Genomic DNA, 22,193 nt, shown 5'->3' with positions numbered 1-22,193 from the left:
TTCCTTGAAGCCCCACCTTAGGAGAAAAAAAACACATAATTGCTGTTGGAAATATCTGGTGTCTGACCATTCAAAATGGAGAGGGAACAGTTGCATTCACATTAAGAGTGGGAGAATGATGGAAGTCCTAGGAAAACAATTGAAAGAACCCCTTTCTTTGTGCAAACAATTCATCCATCCTGTTAGGCATCTAAAACTATTTACAAAAGAGTCTGGGTTTCCCACACTGCCATTTCAAAACTTATGGAACAAGTGTGAAAGCAACTCAGTCTCAACACCTTGGCTCATGCCTTCTCCCAGCTTAGTTGAGCAGGTATGTCAATCACATTTTGGACTTTGGTCATGTTAAATTTTTGCCTGTTCCATAAGAAAAGCTTTTACCTCGGGCAAGATCTCAGTCATGATCAGTAACATAATTTGGAGTAAAATTACTAAAGTACAGCTATGACTTAGTTCATGTCAAGAATAACCTAAATAAAGGTTCCATTATTGTCATGTAATACTACCTTTAGAATGTAACATAAATGAAATTCTTTAACTTGGTCTACCTTAAGGAGAATCACCACTTTCTCCAGCGCCCCTCATAGAAATTAGGCTCCAGCCAGGAACAACTTGCGATCCCTGGTTTACAAGGCCTGTGCTCTAACCACTGAGTCCATTGCCCTATACACTGCATAATGCCCATATACACTGAAGTTCGTGTGGGTTGCACCTGAACAGGAACTTTATTTATATATAAAATCAGTAAGAATAGTTTCTAGATTTGGTGTTTTTTTTCTACAAAGTAAATTATTTTCATTAATGAAATTTTATTTTGTTTAATTTGTCAAGGGAGAGATATTTGCTAACAATTTAAGAAGTGGCATGTTTGAAATCATAATTTCCCAGGATATCTCTCTGTTTGCCGTAATTTCACTGGAGAATGATACCTGAATTCATGAACTGGGAATAATTAATGAGCTCCTGTCTACTTTGCATTAAAATGCATCATCTCTTTTTTTTCAAAAGAAAATAAATCTAAAGCACACAAAATGAGGGAACAATAGAACTGTCAGGCTTGTCAGTCTATAGGGAATTCTCTTCTTGTATCAGCTTTCAACAGGGACTAGACTTCTTAACTCTCCATAGTTTGCTCCACCACTAGAGAGAGTCACTCTAGAAATGACGCAATTGTTTGACATGTTACAGGCAATCTTATTCTCAACCAGTGGTTTTCAAACATTTTCTTTCCACTCACATACCAATGTAGGTAATCCTTATGCCGTAGGTGATCTGTGATTAATAAAGTGAGCGGGGAAATAAAGGTTGGGAACCACTGCTCTAGATCCGATTATTTCTGAACTATTTTGCTTGAGAAAAATTGTCATTGGCCCATTTCCTTTGGAGTTACGAAACCGTGCACAGAACGAGTCAATTAGGGATGATTAAAACAGTGGATTTTGAACATTTTCTTCCCACCCACATCCCCCCTTAAGCAATCCCTTGCTAATCACAGAGCACCTATGGCATAGGAATTACTTCAGGTGGTATGTGAGTGGAAAGAAAAAGGTTGAAAACCACTATTCTAAACCATGTTTCACATCATCCTTTCGTATAAAAAATTTTTCTTTCAATAAAAAGTAATTCTCTTTCAAGCCAAAAACTATTTTTATGTTGGTATCTTACATTTTGTGATATTTCACTTCGCGTGTATTACCAAACTGAAAGAACGTGTAACTTCTATTTTATCTTGTGGTAATAAAGGTGTGAGAGGCGCGCTGCCAGAAAAGTGAGGTTTTCATTGCACTTCATTGACAAAGTTAAGGTTTTAAATGTAGTGTGCAGGAGAAAAGAAATCAGGAGCTTGGGGCTTACCAAGTGGTAGCAGGTGAAAGAGGAGTTGCTTTTTACGGACCAGCTTCTCTTGATGGACCATGCTGTGATGAATTTACTTACCTGATGAGGAGAACAAAAGTAAGATTCCTATTTTGCATCAGGGACATTATGCAGAGTTTTAGAACAAAGAATCCTTGCCTTACCAGCTTACCATTGCTCTCTAATTCACTGTTCCCCCACCTGCTTGCATTTACACTCTGAGGCATCTACCTCTCTCAACTTGCTGCTTCTTTCCACATCCTATACTAACCCATACATGTCACAAACACTTACTTTCTTTGTCCTGAACACCCACAATTCACACCATACTTGTAGGAGAGGTCACGTTCAAAGAGGCAGCATGAGCAGAGATCATAAGACTCTACGAAGGAGATTATGTCAGGTGTTAGGTGGCTTTCTATTGGATAGTCTCTGACCTGTTCTTGAAGAATGGTATTTAAGTGTTTGGTTCATCCGAGTGTCTGGTCAATAATAACCTTCAAATTGTTAATGGTAGTGATGGTAATGCCACTGAATATCAAGGAAAAATAATTTGTTCTTGCCTTGATGGAGGTGGTCAATGTGCGGCAATTCAGTGCCAAATAGGGTACTTACCTCCTAGCCCATGCATGAATCTTGTCTAGATTTTCCTGCAGTGATGACCAGGGGCTGAGTTAATTCATATGGTTCTTTGTGGAGTGTGTTTTTTTCCCATGAAGGCCATTGACTTCTATTTTACACTAGTGGCCTAATCCCAAATTCAGGTGATGGTGTAATTTCAAAGTCAAATGTGGTGTGTGTGATACACTAAGTGATTTTCATTTCTTCTCCTGTCAGTCCTTCAACCACCATTCATGGTGCCAGGAAGAAGCCATCTTAATTACATTTCCTCTACACCAGTATCCAAAGAGCTACAGCATGCACTGTGGTGATCTTGGGCAAAGGTTTCTCAAGGCCACTGATTAGTAACCCCCCCCCCCCCCCCCCCAAGCCAACTGTTGAATTACTTAACATATGGATGGTGAATTCTATCAGAGCTAATATTTTTGTAGAATTTCATAATTATAGTTCATCAATTTTTTTGGGCTATGTTTTTATAACTGGTTATCCATTTACATTGAAAGATTTGAACCTGCATTCACAGTCTTCCATTAGACTCTCAACCTCTGCAAGCGTTAGTTCAACTAAAAAAAAAATGTTTTTCCGCTGATTTTCAGCATCTGAAGCCTCTCTTGTGTCGGTGTCCAACAATAGTCGGCCAGCATTGATGGTTTCCAGTTGCTCTGATATCGCTTCTCCATGTTTACAATGTCCTGGTGGAACCTTTCACCATGTTCATCACTGACAGATCAGCAGGGAAGATGTCCCAGTGCTAATGAATTTTCAATGACATGCAGCACTTCATGGTTTGGTCTACTTGAAGTCGACTTGAATACATTAGAAATGTACTTCAATGACAAATGGGAATATATTAATTTGCTTGTATTCATTTTGAGGATGTGGAGATAATAGCCAATACTCTCATTTATTGCCCATCACTGATCCTCTGTGAGAAGGTTGTGGTGAACCATCATCTTGAACTTGAAATTGGGCAAACATTACCCATGATGAACTCCCCAAAGCAAATGATGAGTGGGTCCTTCCCATTTCACTTTTATTATGTCTTTTGAGAAGTAGTTTTGAGATGTTGTAAGTTTAAGAAGTTTGAACTTGCAGGGAATAGAGGGGTGTAGACCATGTGCAGCAGATGTGAAATTTAGATTAGCATCATGGACCAAATGTCTTGTTCCCGTGCTCTACTCTTTTATGTTCTCAGTACCCGTGGAAACTAATGCAACCAACTTGTAGCCTTTGTATAGCTATATTTCATGCAGTCAGAACATTTAAAATGTAAATCAGATTTAAGGTTTTGTTGTGAAAATATATGTTCAGAGATATGAACAGTACAAGAACAATATGTTTCCCCGTTGCTACATGTTAGAAAATATATGGAAATAATAGCTTGGTGTCTTCCTTGAGCTTTAGGCATGGGTAAATCCAGATTGTTTGTTGTTTCAGAGAAAAGCACATTAATTTTTGCCAAATATATTGGATGATTTTGCTTTTGGGAAGGTGCAATTCAATATTGGCCAAGAGAACTCTCTCCTGTCTCACTGCAGTTGAGCCCCACAAGGTAAATATAGTTGCATCAAGTGTGATGTCCAGATTTCATTGAAGCTCTCAGGTGGAGCTTCATTTGGAGAGATGGGTTTTCACAAACTCAACCTATCAAAGTGAAATTATTTCTTTACACCCTTAAGATGCAAATAGAAGATGTAAAGTTTGGTTGTATTTCTTTGTGCTTGTTTCCTGTTTCTAAACAGTCCTCTATGATTCATCATTTGGAAATATATATTAATAACTGTTAACCAAGGATGCAGGAGTACTGTAATTCTTGACATTAATAGACCTCTTTGCTGGTTAGTTGTTTAACCATGGCGAGTCGATGCAGTGTTCAGATGTCGATAGGCCAAAATTGCTGGGAAATGCCAAGATTTCAGCAACATTATTTCTGACATTCCTCCATGCATCAGGATTTTGATGAACACGTGCCAATGCAAAATTCCTGAACTTGTTGGCCTAGTGATTTCCCCAGCTTCGCTCCAGCAGCTAATCACAAGCGGACACGAGATTTCCAACAGACGTGATGCAAACCTGCCAGGTGAACTTTTGCCAAGTTAAACTTAGTTCCAAGGACAACAAAGTAATAGCTAAAAGGGGATGAACATTTACGTGAAGGTGCTTAGAAAGGATAAATAACACTTTTTTAAAATTACTCGTTTGCTTTGATGCAGCCATTCTCAACCTTTTTTGGCTATGCACCCTCCCCCCCCCCCCCCTAAAAGACTTTGCTCAAAGTTTATGGGCCCCTTCCCTATGAAGCAGTCAAGTTCAATTGGTTTCTTCTGTACTGTTCTCCTACTGACTACATTTTTTTTAAAATTTCAATCCGTGGCTCCCTTAAATGTGCTGAGGGTCCCATAGGGCTCTACAGCCCCCATTGAGAATGCCTGCTTTAAAGTATTTGTTCAAGTTCTTAAATGTTTTCACTTTTAATTTTTAGTAGTGTAAGTGTTTAACCATTTGGACTCCAGCCATTTTTAATCTTTCATAATATATACTCCAGACTGGATCCATGGGTAAACCTTTACAGTACAAAAAACTGGGACATGAAGTATATCCGCTTATTGGTAGTCCCTGAAGACAGGGACATAGGATCCAAGGGTTGATTGTTTTCAATAGTTTTAAGTCCTTCTGAGTGTGGGGAACATTCATATCTTTGGCAGCATTGTCAGTTAACAAAGCGGATACTTGAGCTGTGCTTCTTTCCCGTTACTTCACAGCCTACTCTTGATGGTAATTCATTCTACAAGGCCCTGTATCCCATTATTTTGGCAAGGGTATGAGTTGCCAGAAATTCAGCACTGCAGAGGGTCTGCAAAAAAAATCACATCTTTTTTCATTAGATTCTTGCCCATTACTTGTAGCTGATTATGCCTTATAGCTACATGAGGTTATTAATGTTGTTTAGTGTGACTGTCAGCCATCTGTGAATAAATCTGAATTCTTGTGTAATCTTTGCATTTTCCACCAGATGGCATTATACCATGTATTTAGACTACAGTAGATATACTTGTGAAGTTAACAATAGCTATATTATTTTCATTCCTACCAATGATCTCGTCAAGGAAAAAAAAATCACTGGGCAATCCAGGGCTCTTTTTTTCTCCTGTTCAAAGGTTAATTATATCCTTGCAGCACTTCAGTTCCGTCGCTCTGGAGGTTGGATTTGCCCGCCAACCTCTCCCTGCAGCCCTGCCAGCCTAATCTCCATGTTCCAGCTGAACTTTCTTCCAATGGCAGAACTGAATTTTATTTCAAAATCCATTCTGGTGCCTACACATGACATGCAGCACTGCACACTAGAAGATAACATGTTGTGGAAGCTATTCCTTTGAGATAAGCAAGATGTATAGAGCTGTAAATGAAGCTGGGCTAATATCATTCAGGCTCCAGTTCACCTCATCCCAATATCACTCAGGAATTGCCTTGCATCTCTAGTGAATCAGGACCATGGCTTGCAACTTCATGGACGCAAAGTGAATTTGTGTGTGAACAAGTAATTGTTGGAAGCATGTTTGGAAATATTGGCACATGCTGAAGTAAATTTAGCTTGTGCCCAAATGCTAGATATTAATTCAAGCCCACTTTAGGGTCAGGACAAATGTCTCTACCAGGTGACCCAATGCAGTTTGAAATAGGTTCTGAGGACCATTTATGCTTTTTAAGCTATTAGCACATCACCCAAGCAGCAACCTTGATGGTTGTGGATCTGCACTCATTGAGCATAGTTATAGTGGAAAATGGGAGCCTAATGAGAAAATGCCACAGGACCAGCTGTGACTTTTTTTGAATGGTGGAGCAGATGAGAGGTGGTCTCCTGCATATTCTGCATTAACATTATGGATCTCCTAAGCTTAGTATTTTGATATTTTCAATGTGTGTACTCTTGCTGGATCAGAGAGTTATGTAACAATATGGTAATCTTCTGGAATATAGTCCGTAGCCGAAGTTTGAAGATGAGTGGGGTCTTGGGTAGTGAATCAGGATCACTGGAGAGTATTGATGACTCTAGTTTGACAAGTAACACCAAAAATGATCAATGCTGGTGTTTTATTGTGGCCACTCCACTGATATGGAATCTTGTTTCCCCAGAAACCTCCATGTGCCACTTGACTAACACGCGCACCATATACAGCCATGTTATTGAGTAGGACTGGGACCCATGACAGAATTCAAAAAACATTCAATTCCTATGCTACTTGAGGGGACATGCTTGTCAACTGAACAATATCATGGGATCTGAAGGCAAAGGTAATAGTTTGAGAACCCATCCAATATTTTGTGAGCTTAAAACAAAAACTCTGAATAGAATTTGAACCAGGGACAAGTGGTATGGTGACAAATCTTCTTGTGTTATGTACAACAAAAGAAGATGTGCCAAAGCTAGAAGATGGCTTTAATCCAAAACTGTTGGAAGTGGCTGAATTATTATCTTTGGGACAAGGAGCCAAAAGTAGAGTGAAGCACATAGGGAGTACCATTGAAGAACTTCTCCATGTATTGTGATTTTTGGTGTCTTTTTGAATAATGCCTTGTGCTCGAGCTTTATTTGTGGACTGAATTAACTAGTTCAAAGATATTGAACTTGCAAAACCTGACATTTGATTATGCAATGGCTGCTATGTTAGAAATGGGCATCAAAGAATATCTACTACAAGGGATAGATGTAACTGCTGTTCATGATTATAGGGCTCGTTAAAATTCCAAGAAAATTATAGACTCTGAGATGTTCTACTGTGACTGCTTATCATTTCCGTGTCCATCAGTAACTGCAGTCTTGTCAGTTTCAACAAACCAAATATTTTGTTATCAATGGAATTGTCCTTCAGGCTGTCGAATGCAATTTGACTGGCAACTTGGAATGACAACTGGAAGAAGGATTTGTTTGCTTGGAAGTGTAGAAAATGTGGCATTGTACAGTATTTGTGCCGCGCACAGTAAAGCAGCAACAGATTTTTGAGTCAAGGTGTTGCGAGACATGCAAATTAATAATGCCACAAGTAGTCGAAAATGCCTTGAGACACGAACCAGATTTGTTTGATGGAAGACACTGTCGAATTCAAAACCAATCTGGTGAGGTTTTACAGACACTGGGGAAAAGCAAATGCACAGTTCAACACTGTGTGCTGCCCATCATCACTGCAAATGTTGAAAACAAGCCAACTTCTGTGTGGAAGGACTGGCAGGGACCATTCGAACTGGAGTGGAAGCAATTGTTTGCAATAGTACAGCTTTACAGTAGCACTTGTTGGAAAAGTAATTGTGAAGCCTGCCACACTGACTAAAAATTCAGATTTGCATCAGATCCAATACCAATTTACTCCAAATCTATACCAGTTCCATAAGCTCCATAAATTCAAGTTGAAAAAAAGAGTTGAGTATGCAGAAGGAAAAAGGTATGTTTTAACATTTAAATTTAGACATACAGCACGGGGTTTTGGCCCACGAGCCCATGCCACCTAATTACACCCAATTGGCCTACATCGCCTAGTACGTTTTGAAGGGTGGGAGGAAACCCACACAGACGAGGGAAAATGTCCCAACCTCTTTCAGACAGAATGGGATAATTGTGGTAAAATGACCAGAGTGGGTGGTGGTAAACATGATTTAAAAACCACTGCAGAAGATGAACAAAATTCACTTGAATCTTGCAAAATCTTTTATACAGAGTCTACAGAATCCTGGGTTTTCACAAAATCAGACTCATCCCATGACCATTTATAGTTGCAGAGGAGGTTCACAGTCAGAGATGAGGGAGTGAGCCTGTGGGGAGAGCTTGAGTCACCAGGAATTATGCTTGCTAGAATTTAGAACCGTGAGAGGGGAATCTGATAGAAATACATAAAAATTATGAAATGAATAGACCAGATTAAGGCAGGAAAGTTGTCTCCACTGGTAGGTCAAACTAGAACTGGGGGACATGCTGTCAGGATTTGGGGGAAGTAGATGAGGAGGAACTACTTTTCCAAGAGGATAGTGGAACTTCCTGCCCAAGGAAGCTGGAGAAGCTGCCCCATTAAAGATATTTTTGCATGGTCAGGGAACAAGCAGTTCAGTGGAGCTGAGCCCACGGCCAGTGCTCAGGTACATAATCTACTCTTCAATCTGCCAAGAGGTGCTGCAATGTCAGAAACGCCGATCCTTGGATAAACATTTTAACCAGGGGCCATTTTTGAAAACGTCTTGGCAGTATTTTTTTAAGAAGATTCCCACATTTATGAGAGTGAGAGGGAATATAAATCTGATTATTTGGATGAGACCTACTAAACTTGTAGTTTGCGCAAAGGAAAGTGCTTCATAATTACAGGTTGTGGTGAGAGCGATATCCTTGTTGCCCTCTATTCCTGTGCTCACACAAGCAACACAGCAATAAGTAGTCTTGGGCAATGCAACTCTAAGTAGAAGCACTGCTAACGTATTGTGCAATTGATAAATTTTTTAAAACTACAAGGTTACAGAACCATCCACGTCACTGTTTTATTAAGACTAACAAAAATAACTTGTTTGACTGACATAAATAACAATTCTACTATTTCAAATCGTGAAGAGAGTTGACCGTGTACTAACAAGGTAAGAACGAGTAAGAAACTGTTTTAATAAGGCTTTCAGATGGCATATTTAACAAGCTTTGCGTGTAGCAAAAATCTGGAACTAATTTTCAAAACAACATTCAGAAATAGAACAAAAGACAAATAACATTAAATGGATTAAAATGGAGTGCAGTTAATTTGGCAGAACGATGAATTGAAGTAGATCGATAAACACTGGAGAGCATGCAGCGAAGTTGCAGGGTAGTTTTGCAATTTCCTTAGTAAATAAGAAGTGTTTCATGGGCTGACGAACCTGAGATTGACCTCCTTCTTCACCATTCTCAGATTAGACAGTCCTTGAGGCACGTCTCCAAGCTATCATTCACATCCCGCTGTTCAGGGTTCCTTTGGTCCTGCATGGAATTCATGACAAACTATACAATTATGACTGAGAAAGTTTTTGTTCAGGCGTGAAACCTCAAATTGCCAAAATATTGGAGTCACTTTCAATGGGGGGGGAAAAGATTATGTAAGTAATGAAAAATGTTACCCAAACGTCTTGAAAACATAAATGTAACCTTTGCAGATCCCTCATCAACTTCATAATTGGTTTATCAGAGCCCACCATTGTATTGTAAATTATGCAGCTGTCAAATTCTAAAATGCTTTTTCAAACCATCGAATTTGAATTGTATTGCTGCAGACCTTCCAACAAATTTTAGTAGCATTTCCTAAAACTGATGCATTTTCATTCATTTAATTTGAGGCCTGTACCTGGCCAAGTTTTTCAGTTCAGTAAACAAAGTAACTGACAAATAACATATGTATGCAATATTTCAATTAACATAAACTCAACACCTTTGCTGAAATATCAAACACAAAACATTACAATATCAATTATGGAGATGTTCATAAAATCTATTTGCATAAATATTGGATTATGAAGGAGAACTTGCATTTGATTCATCTAATTACATGTTTCATGGACATTACTGGCCTGGCACGTGAGAGAGTCATTCGGGAACACATTTGATTTTAAAGAGGTTGTAGCAAAATCTGAGGGAAAGGCGAACATGAAGAGGTCTAGGTATTTGACAATAAGAAATATGTTCAATACCTCAAAATTGACCAGAAGTGGAGTATTCCAGGTGGCTGTGAGAAAACCAAATTTTGTGAAATCTATAAACTGTGAATCTGTATGCCAGAGATGCATAGTTAACCCTGCCCCATCCCTGAGGGTATTGACTATCCTCTGAGCTATAATGTTGACAATATAGTCAGAAAACCGAATCTAAGTAGTCAAGCCCCTTGTCGGAAACTATTGAGTTGAAACTGCATTTGCGGACAGAGACCAGGTTCTGGAACGATTTTAGTTTTTGTCTAACTGGAATGTACCCAAACATGATTATGTAATTCCCTTAAAAATGCCTTCTCACCTGATCCCATCATATCCACTAAAATTATGTTAGACTATCTGGAATGTAATTCAAAAGGATGACTTTGTAACAATAAAAGTGATAGCAAACAGGTGACACAATATCAAGACCAGGATAAGGGAAGAGAACTGAAGGTGGTTGGGATCAGTGCAAAACTTAGTCGTATCAATGGGGAAGACAAAATCATCATTGTTTCTATCTGGTGGTGTTATTCCTGGAAAAATAAGAACTTTTACCATAGTGACAGCCATCACAAGTTGTGCCTTGTGGGATTGAAACCAAATTAATCCTTTAGATCAGTGGTTTTCAAACTTCCCACCCACATACCACTTTTTTCCCTATGCCATAGGTGCTCTATGATTAGTAAGGGATTGCTTAAGGTGGTATGTGAATGGAAAGAAAAAGTTTGAAAACCACTGCTTTAACAGATTAATTTGCTTACAATCGTCGTGAGGAGTAATCTCTCAACCACGCTATGGTATGTCACCACAGAATAAAATATTTTTTATTTATAATTCCCTAATCAAAAATTCTGCCCCAGCCACCAGTAATTAAGTTGGCAGTCTGCTGTAAACGTAGGTGGATGGAATGAGACATCAATCCCACAGAGACATTATTAGCAGAAAAATGTGTGTTTTGTCTGGAATTTGAAAAAAAAATTGTGAATCAATTAAAAAAAAAAGAAGCATGACTCTGGATAAATTGTTTTTTTTTCCCACACTGGAAGAATGTGACAAGATTTATTTTGTGGACAACATTGCTTCAATTTTTCACCAGGACTATCAGTAACCTGTATGAAAGGTAGCCTGGATGTAAGTGGTGTGTTCTAGTCTGTAGATACTGGAAAGTGTAGAATGATCCATAGCTAGGAAGAGAAGGTTATGAATATGGAACAAAGATCTGTTGTCTTTCACCTAAAGAAAGCAGTAGTATTACAAATAAGGAATGTTTTAGTTACACACAACCTTGTGGCAGATCCCATTTGGAGTTCAACATCAAGTTTTGGGCAATGTGATGCAGAGGAGGGCACAGCAGATAATGACACTCCCAGAGAGCTCCAGTAACTGCAATTCGATCCAAGCTGAGTCTATTTACCTGTAACTGCATGGTGCTTTTCTCTCACATCCAAAATTAGCCTGTTTGCCAGTTAATTTGGCTACTGTAGATGGATAAGTACGTGAGAAGAAATAATTTGGTGAGTGAAACTGCTGGGATTGCTCAGAAGACTTGCAATGTAATGAATGTAAAATGTATTCCTAGACAATCATGAAGAAATATTGGACTGTTAAGCTTGGAGTGGAATCCAGCATAAATTTGCCAGAATAGTATTGGGACATATAATGTCCATGAGTTATGGCCATATCACTAGTGATTTAGTACATTGAGGGATGAATAATTATTAGTCAAGAGATTTGATTGCATTAGTATAGTGGTTTTCAAACTATCCTCCCTGAACTCTCATTCCATCTTCAGTATTCCCAAAGCCATAGGTGCTCTGTGATTAGTAAGGGATTGCTTAAGGTGGTATATGGGTGGAAAGAAAAAGTTTGAAAACCACTCTTTTAATTATACCTAATTGACTCGTTATGTGCACAGTTTCACAACTCCAAAGGAAATGGGCCAATGACAATTTTACTCGAGCAAAATATTTCAGGAACAGTTGGGTCTAGAGCAGTGATTCTCAACCTTCCCTTCCCACTTGCAATCCCAGAGCACTTATGGCATACGGATTACTTAAGGTGGAATGTTAGTTGGTGGCGGTGGGGGGGGGGGGCGAGTTTGTAAAGTGCTGCATTAGTGCAAGGAAACCATTTTCTCCCATGCAAAAATCCAAAAAAAAACAAGAGCCACCTCAAATATAGAACTCATCGTACAGGACTCAATTAGCTTTATTTTCATCAAGGTGTAGAGAAAATCTGAATCTAATTCAGTGGTTCTCAACTGTTTTCTTTCCACTCACGTACTAATCACAGAGCACTTATGGCATAGGGAATACTAAAAGTGGTATGTGAGTGGAAAGAAAAAGGTTGAGAACCACTGATCTAACTCTTCTACCGAGCTGTGGATTCTGAGTCAACTGGCATTTTCTGCATTGTGAAAAAAATGTTGTCAAGTTTGATGATCTGATCTAAGCAATGCAATGACTCTTGAGGGACATGGTGCACAAGGGACTGAATGACCTAGTTCCTAGCTACAGAAATGTCATAAAGCCACATTGGTTGTTTTTGCATTAATTATTTCAAAGCAGTCCACATTAAAGCTGAAATTTTAAAAACTTGTGTTCCTAGCACTCAACCCATTAAGATATATATTCTATCCTTTGAAAATATCATGTGGGCCCACAGTTTGTCACACCTGTGCTCTCAGATGACAGAAGCATTTTTTAAAATATGCAGTTATTATGGATGATTTTATCTGGTGATGTCTAACTTTAAATAGTCAAGTTTATAAATTTAATTGTATTTATTGCATGTGTTCAGATTCATTGTGAAAGAGCCATAGAAATGGAGCTTGTGATTTCAATGTTAGTTGCGCAGAATCTGTGGAAATTTTTTTTTCCAGGAAAGCCTATCACATTCTGTGATTCTGAGACATCAAAATATTGAAATTGTGCCATACGATTAGCTATGATATATATGATGGGGCAGAATCATGGTTCAGATATGAAAATAGTTTTTAAATATGTAGGAATGTAGCAGAATTTAATTAAGTGGTAGTTAATATACAGTATCCAAATTAAATGTGATGGTGTGCTCTGTGTTAATGGTGTAAATATTGAATGGATTGAGAGCAAGTTCAGCTGCCGTTGATAACTATTGAGAAATGGGTATCTCAATTCCATTGTCTATTTGTTTTCCTTTCTTGTCAATAAAATGCCTCGATGAACTGCCACAGAATATCAATTGTTCACAAATAGATCATTGTTATTTATTAAAATCATATTGTTGAGAAACAAAAAACATAAAAAGTTGGGAACATTTATCAATTTGGGCATAACGTGTTGAGTGATGTGAGAAGTCAACATTTCAGGCATTGACCTTTATCAGAGCAGAAGAAAATGATCATTTAACAACTGATATAACATAACATAACAATTACAGCACGGAAACAGGCCATTAGGCCCTTCTAGTCCGCACCGAACCAAACACCCCTTTCTAGTCCCACCTCCCTGCACAATGCCCATAACCCTCCATCTTCTTCTCATCCATAGACCTGTCCAACCTTTTCTTAAATAATACAATTGACTCCGCCGCCACTATTTCTCCCGGAAGATCATTCCACACGGCTACCACTCTCTGAGTAAAGAAGTTCCCCCTCATGTTACCTCTAAACCTCTGCCCCTTAATTCTTAACTCATGTCCTCTTGTTTTAATCTTTCCTCCTCTTAACGGAAATAGTCTATCCACATCCATTCTGTCTATCCCTTTCATAATCTTAAATACTTCTATCAAATCCACTCTCAACCTTCTACGCTCCAAAGAATAAAGACCCAATCTGTCCAATCTCTCCCCATACTCCAGATGCTTAAACCCAGGCAACATTCTGGTAAACCTTCTCTCCACTCTCTCCATGAAGGAACAAAGGAAAGCATTCAGAAAAATAATATATTCACACAAGATCAAACTATTAAATTAATGAGTACAAAGACTCTAGATAAATTTCTGCCATTAATTGTCTGAGCTGCACAGAAACACGGAATGTGAATTGGAAGAAAAGACCAGGAAATGTGTGGAGAGTTAATGCTGGCTGATCAAACTGGAGAGGGAGCTTGTGTCACCACAGCAAAAGAGTTTCTACAAAAAGCCCAGGCAGATCGTAAAGGCAGGTCATTGTAAGTCTTGTGAAAACATTATTAACAGAATTTCAAATAACAGATGACCCGCATTCTGCTGACATCTGCAAATGGACGAATGATTCTCAAAGAGCTTAATTTAAAAATAGTCAATCTAATCATGAAATTTTTGTGAAATTTCATCACTTTGAACAATCAAGATCTGTACGTAAAGTCCAGAAATGTGCAATTAGCACAGGGAATGTGTACATTTTTCCAGTTCTTGATGGTTTGTAATTGAAGGTGAAAATGTATTTGTGAAGTAAGGTACGATATTTGCCATGTACCTGGTGATCAATCAGGTCTTTGAGGAAAATAGCTAATGAAAGTGGGAGAAAAAGCACGAGGACATTCTTTCACCAAATGTTTCTCAGAATGGGTCTACGGTGACATATAACAGTTTTAATAGCTGCTTCGACCTTTTCTTCAAGGTCATACCTTGATATCTTTCCAGTTGCTACATTTTAGCGATATCCTCAATAAACACATCAATTTCCGAATGTATGCCCACCACAATCTAAATGCCAGCTCTGTTTACAGACATCCCATCAAACATTCGGTATCGGAATGGACTGAAAATACTGGAAGTACTCGGCAGGTCAGACAACATCTGCGCTGAGCGAAACCGTTATCCATTATCAGAACTTGCAAAGAGAGGGGGGTGTCTGGTTCCTATTTCTTGCTGTTTGTTTTTTTTTCTCTTTTCCAGTTCTGATGAAGGTTTCTAGACCTGCAATCTTCATTATTTCTCTCTCAGCAAATGTTGACTGACTTGCTGAGTGTTAGTTTCCAGCATCTGAACTGTTACTGCTAATTGATTACTAGGAAAGAAGTTTTGCTCAATAACCTATCCCCCCCCCCCCCCACCCCACCACCACTGCAAATTCCAATCACTAGTCCGATCTTCATCTATTGCCTCTGCTTCAACCAGACTATTCACAATTTTGTGGTCTTGTTTGGTCTCTGCATGTGTGCCTTAATCTGTCATGGCTTCAGTACATTTGATGTTGAATCCTTATCTGTACTAATGGTAACCCATCCACTACATCATTGGTCTTCCTTGTTCTATCTTCAAGAAACTTGGATGGAAGGATTTTTGTAAAAATCCATTATGCACACATATTTGCAAACTTGTAATGGGATTTTAGCTGAGCCATCTTTCCACTTTAAAATTGTCATTCCTATTTTCATATCTCTCAAATGACTTATTTCCTTGAAATCATTCTACCTCAAGATCATTCCATTCCTCTAATTCTGCCTGCTGATTATCACTGAGTTGGCCACTCCATCCTAAGCAAAGGTTGAAAGTTGTGGAGACCTCAGCCTAAAAAAAATTCCTCTCTGACTTTCTTTCTTTTGTTCCTTCAAACTTGCTTCTTTGACAGATTTTACTACGTAGCTCAGTATTAAATGTGGTCCCATGAAGCACCTTGAAATGTTTGGATATTTAAAAATTCTTTATAAATATGAATGGTAGACGCTGAAACCAAGCAGCTCTTCTGCTAATGGTCATCAGTGGAGCTAAGAACATTTGGAGTTGATATGTTGTGGCCTAAAATGGCATTTGCATCTGAAGTATTGTGACTGATTTTTTTCTTTTTTTGTAAATGTTATTTGCACAAGTCAAACTTCATTTATTCAGCATTCTCTGTTGAGATTTTCTGTGAATGCTAAAGGTCTTCAGTTGTCATTTGATTTAAATTGGTGACAAACATGAGGCCAATGCTATTTCACCAGAATTTAATTTATTAGAAATGTGCAATGATCATTTAAACACATCTAAAATAAGTTAGTGAAACAGGAAAGTCTGCAGATGCCATGATTGTATGGATACACACAAGTGCTGGAGAAACTCAGCAGCTCCCACAGTGTACATAAGGGCTCAGGCCCAAAAAGCCTCCTATGGATGCTGCGGGACCTGTTGAGTTTCTCCAATGCTTTTGTGTATTATTTAAAATAAGTTGGCATGCATTGGAAATATTGAAAAGGGTACTGATAATAAGGCTCATTGTGATACCGGACAAATAGATATCAGTTCAGCGGAGATCCCGGATCCCAGTGTTTGACTCAACGTCAGTAGATATGGCAACTTGTAGGACTCAATGTGCCAAATAATTTGATAATTCACTGGCTGTAGATGGCTTCTTTGATGTTAAAATGTTGTTATGTCTTGTGAAATTGAGATTTAACTATTAAGAACCTTTTCAAAAAGGCTTCATGGGAACAGCTCCCAATTTTTAAAAATCAAGGTATTTAAGTAGAATGTTTTGTAGGATAAATTCATAGTTTCTACAATGGTTCCTATGGATACAAAGGTAGCAGATGGAACTCCACTATTTTAAAAAAAGTCAGAGAGGGAATATTATAAACAACAGTTTATATGGGTCAGATGGGTCTGCATTAGACATGAGAAAAATGCTAGAATCAATCATTTAAAATGTAGTAAAGGGGAGCTTGGAAAATAGAGTCAACATAGATTGATGAGAGAGAAACCATGTTTGAATGTGCAAACACTATATTACCATAATTAGAAATGGTTCCTCAGATTGAGTTAACTTCTATACAATTTAAAATAAAAACAAACAAAAAAAATCACAACTTACCCAAATGAGCCTTACCTCAAACAATCTCCCAAACTCTGCAATAGTTATCAATTGTTTTTATTTTTGTGGATATCACAGTTAGTTTGAGTTACTAACTTGCAAAATTGACAATGGACTTTTAGAAGACGCTCAGTAAGATGCCACACAAAGTTATTAAATAAAATTAGAACTTGTGAGAATGGGTTTATGGGTTGAGAATTGGTTAAGAAACGTGAAACAGAGTTGGAAAATTGAACCATTTTTGGGTTGAAATCCTTGAGCTGGGAGGGAGGGGTGGGGGGGGGGAGCTTTAGCTGTTGGTGCTGAGATCTGATACCATCTTGATCAATGATTTGGATGAGGGGATCAAGTACAACTATTCCATGTTTGCTGATAAAACAAAACTGGTTGTCGGGGTAGGTTAAGGGAAGGATGAGAAGAGTCTAAATGGGGATAAAGACCGGCGAAGTGAATGGGAAAGGAGGTTGCTGGTGGGAATGGGGAAACGTATGAGATCATTCAGTATTTTCGGAACGATCAGAGCATGTGCATCTTTATATAGAAATCGATGACACTTAACATTGCAAGTACAGCAAACATTTAGGAAGACAAACTTTTAATGGCCTTTAATGCAAGAGGATCTACTGAGTACAAGAGTAAAGACATTGCACTGCAATTCCATAAAGCCCTAGTGAGAGCACATCTGCAGTAGTGAGCAAATATCATGGCTACCTACCTCAAAAAGATGTATGTGATAGAGGAGAATGCAATGAAGATTTATCAAATTGATTGCCGGGATGCGGCAGCGTGGTGAGGAAAGATTGATTAGACTGTGCCTCTTCCATTGACATTGATTTGTATGAACCTGTGGCTTGTAGCACATAGTTCTGTGGTCCAGTTTTGTTATAAGTGGTCTGCAGGGACATGTCAAAGACAAATATTACTGATAGAATAAACATTAACTTGTGAAATACATTTGATGACCATAAAAACCCAAAATATTTTCCTAACAAAACAGAAATCCTTCGGTGGCCTGGTAAATGTCTTGAACTTGCCAGATTCTCCACTCCATCTCTCCTCTCCATGACTGGTGGTCCATGGCCTGTCATAACTAAAGCAACATTATAAGGTAGTCTGTGAGTGGAAAAAATAGTTGAGAAACAAAAAGAGGGGATCTCAAAGAAACGAGCGAAATCTTAATCTGGTTTGACGTAGTAGATGCACAGAAACCCAGTCCTGGTGTATTAAGGCTATTTAATTTGTTCATGGATGGAAGAGGAGAAGCAAAGTGTGTAACCAAAACTCTTGGGCTCCAAAAATCCTTTTCTGCAAAACATGGAAGCATTTTGCATTCAAGTTGTGAGCATTTCTAAGGGTGTACCAAACCCTTGACAGCAAAATATTTTTGAAATGCAGTCACTTTTGAATGCAGTCAAAACTCCACCGAGTTCATGGTGTGTTTATTACTTTAAATGTACAAAATAAAGTTGCTGCTGTTACAATATCAGGAATTAAAGAAGTTGCTTTATCGTCAGCAACCTCCATCAATTTTTTCTCTCAGGATAACAGAACTATGACTTGATCTTCAAATAATGTTTGCAATCTTTATATCCATCAGAAATCTGAATGGGTCTCTGATTAATGTCTCATCCAAAAATAGTACCTTAAGCAAGAAGATTTTAAAAACAGTAGTTCTGAAATATTGGAGAAATCAAGTTGGGATAGAAAGCAGGCAGAATGTCTGAATGTTCTGACTTGCAAATGATATTTGTTCTAACTACAGTTATACAAAGCCTTGGCAAGATTGGTCATGGGGTATGGTGTGGTTTTGGTCTGCTTGCCTAAGAGAGTATATTTCATTGAAAGGAGTCTTCAGTGCAAGAGAATTTATCTAGATTCATCATCCCCTGAGTGAAGAAATTTTGCCTTTTCTCTGCTTAAATGTCTTGCCCTGGAGCACGTGGCTGGTGAGATAGTCAAAAGTGGGTGATTTTCAAATGAGATCTCTGGTAATTCTTATGAAGTCTGGAGTTTATCAACCCAATCCCCTTCATATATCGGTCTTGCCATCCAGGGAAGCTGTCTGGTGGATGTTCGTAGCATGTCCCCTTAGTGTAGTATATATAGTATTACCAAGCCAGTATAATTATACTTAACATGCCTTGAACACTAGCCTCATCATACTTTATACCTTTGTTTCTACTGAGTTATTCTATGCATTTTGTTTCCCCACTTAATTTGAACATGATATCATTTAAATTTTAAAAAAGATTTAGATCTACAGCATGGTTACGGGCCATTTGGCCCACAAGCCCATGCCACCCAATTACACCCAAATGACCTCCACCTTGGTATGTTTCGAATGGTGGGAGGAATCCGGAGCCCGTAAGGAAAACCCACGCAGACACGGGAAGAACGTATAAACTCCTTACTGACACGCGGGATTCGAACCCCGGTCCAGATCACTGGTGCTGTAGAGGCGTTGCACTAACTGCTGCGCCAACCATGCCACCCAATCTTGCTCATGTACCTCAGAAAATTCAAAACTGCCCAATAGCTACATCATTAAAAAAAGAAGTTCCTCTCACATTATATTAACGCATTTTATCTTGAAGTTGCTATCCCCATTGATGCTGGTACTTCCTTTGAACTGAGCTTTGAACAATTAAAGAAAATTAAACTGACTAGATAATTGCTTTCAGTCTGCTCTTCATTTACATTATTTTAATTAACATTCTTGACTTCACAGAAATGTAACATTTATCAGTCCTGATGTAACGAACCAGCAATCTTTATTGTGACTCCTAATTCCTAACTAATATCATTCCTCACTCTGTCTGGGGAGGGGGGGTGGGGGGGAGGGGAATGACCATTCTTAAACCTGTTCAACTTAATACAATGATTTGGGATGTTTAGATTGAACATGAAAGTTCTGTCAAGTACTTTAATGATTGCTGTAAAATTGGTCTATGGGCAATCGAGGACATAATAAATGCCAACCTTCCCAACAACATCACGAATAAATGCAGTATTTAGTCAATAATGATCTTCAGGATCTGCCGGTTCTGAAGTATCAACAGTGCAACCATCAGATATTCCAAAATTTGACATGCAGCATATTATATTGGGACCCCAGGTTTCATTAAAATCAATGTATTGGCTAAGAGTGGCAATTATTTTAACCTGCCTTTCATAAATATCAAAAATACTCAATTATCTTATTTTACTGAAAAATAAATCTGAGACATTAATGTGTTGTAATTAATAATCAAGTTCAATCTAAGAGAGTTAAAGAACCTTATTATGAGCTATTTTGGAGGTTAAAATGGAGTAGTTTGTACTGGACGGCTCGGATTTGAGAACTTACTTATTCCTGTATGTCAGTTTACAAAGGCAGTCTTGTCATCAGTGCCTGACATTTCTGATCCACTGTGTTCTCTATAGACAGCGATCTAAGTTGAAGAATAGAGATATATATTTGCATTGCTCTACTCCAATAATTTTCAAAAAGAAGAATATTTGGTTCCTTGATAAACTGACATTTTAGTCGATTAATATAGAGGATATGACGATTCGCTGATTACATTTCAAACAATGAAAAGTAATCGTGGTTCATGCCATTCTATATTTACACAGCAGCATGCCCTTCAGTTGCTTTGAATTTTGATTTTCTTACATTTTGTATTTATGTTTAAAATAAACAATAGCAAATCTTGACAATACAACTATATTTATATATCTATATATATACACATTAGACTTACCTGTGTACCTGCGATTGTTGGAAGTTCAGGTGCCTAATCTATAATGGAAAATTACTTGGAGGCCTAACAATATCTGCATAACAACCTCCCTTGTTGTGAAGTACCATAGTAAAATGTGCACACCCGAATGTCCTTTGCATTATGTCGCCAAAAGGCCGACTTGCCTTAAATTGGCTACTATATACCATCACGCTGTAAACTCATTTCCTGTTTATCAATTGTACTCTGTGGTGAATTTTCCATTCACCTCAGGAGATGAGTTCATTTTTGACAATTTTATGTACTTAACAAGCTAGATTTTTTTCATCATGAAAGATTAATGCAGTGCACTAATTAAATATAGAAACCGGGGGGGAAAAAAAATCCTCCAGCGCCAAAACACTTGAAAAGCAATATTGGTATTTTAAAAGCGCAAAAATAAAAATGTGAAGCACAACTCTCACACAGAGCTGTATTCTTGGTGTTCATGATTCTTAGTTACACTAGCGTTCCTGTTCTGCGTGTTTCTCAATGAGAAAAGTCCAGTTTACTCACCATGCACAAACACTCATGTGTAGTTGAAGGCTTTCTTCACCATGGTCGGTACTGAAGCCAAATCTAACAGTTTTAATTTAAAATAGAAATGTTGGCTATGCTGAACCGATAATTTACCTTGGCTAGGAATTAAAATAGTTATGCTGCAATAATGGAAACTGATCACAGATATGGCTAGTTTCCATGTTGCGAGCTGAACCACAGTATCCTTCCTGCTGTAACTCTGAACCAAATCTTTAACAGATTGAAGCCAAATATATAATCTAAGAATAGTCAAATATTTTCCCATATGGAATAATTCAACCTCATTTCCATTCTAAAGATGAAAGTGTTAAACACACTACATTGTGCTGTATGACAGGATGGATAGTCTGGTAGGTTATTGCACTACTAACATATGCATGCAACCTACTTGAATTTTATCTGCAATTTAAAAAAGATAAGGTTTATTGATGATACTTGTATCATGTGGGACATGCTTATTTCATTGGACAGTTTAGCTGCATCTGTTAGATGATGAAAGTTTCATTATAAATTTGATTAAATAGACATGCCAGACATGGTTTTTGAAAAATGGAACCATGTATTAGCCACATGCTCACTGATACCACAAAGCAAGCCTGTTATATTGGCTGCGGTACCAGGGTGCTGCTTTCCATAAGTACTTTCAGTCTGTTGCATGTTCTATTTATAGTTGCCCAAACTTGGTGAGAATTATTTAAAAGTATCACTATTGCTATTCGCGTGCTATAAAGCAAGCAGTGTTTTACTTTCTTGACCCCCAAAGGTCCCAATCATTGGGGTCCATCACCATGTTGATTCAGTTCACAGTGGAGCATTTGTAAAAATGTGAGGCTGTGTGTATGCACGTCGGAGAAATATTCCAAGATCTGTTAACCTTTATGTCTAATGAAAGGCTATTTACATATCAACACTGATATCAGTCATTTAGGGCAGCATGGATGGCAAAGGAGTGCAATGCCTTTACAGCGCCAGTG

General features: G+C 38.2%; 1 long non-coding RNA gene across 2 annotated transcripts; it reads right to left on the bottom strand.

Moving 5' to 3' along the window:
• Positions 1-1,862: 1,862 nt before the first annotated feature.
• LOC138735668 (uncharacterized) lies at positions 1,863-20,799 on the bottom strand. 2 transcript variants are annotated; one of them, XR_011339858.1, is made up of 4 exons: positions 20,662-20,799; positions 20,265-20,349; positions 17,634-17,811; positions 1,863-1,935 (listed from the first exon to the last, which is right to left on the bottom strand). It is a non-coding gene; the product is annotated as an uncharacterized lncRNA (long non-coding RNA). The 2 variants fall into 2 exon arrangements; XR_011339857.1 differs by lacking the exon at positions 1,863-1,935 and adding an exon at positions 8,970-9,460.
• Between the last annotated feature and the right edge of the window lie 1,394 nt (positions 20,800-22,193).

Source organism: Narcine bancroftii, chromosome 6 (assembly GCF_036971445.1).
Source record: "Narcine bancroftii isolate sNarBan1 chromosome 6, sNarBan1.hap1, whole genome shotgun sequence".
In the NCBI taxonomy this organism is placed as follows: domain Eukaryota; kingdom Metazoa; phylum Chordata; class Chondrichthyes; order Torpediniformes; family Narcinidae; genus Narcine; species Narcine bancroftii.
The sequence above is the reverse complement of the archived record's forward strand: the minus strand, read 5'-3'. Positions and strand labels throughout refer to the sequence as shown.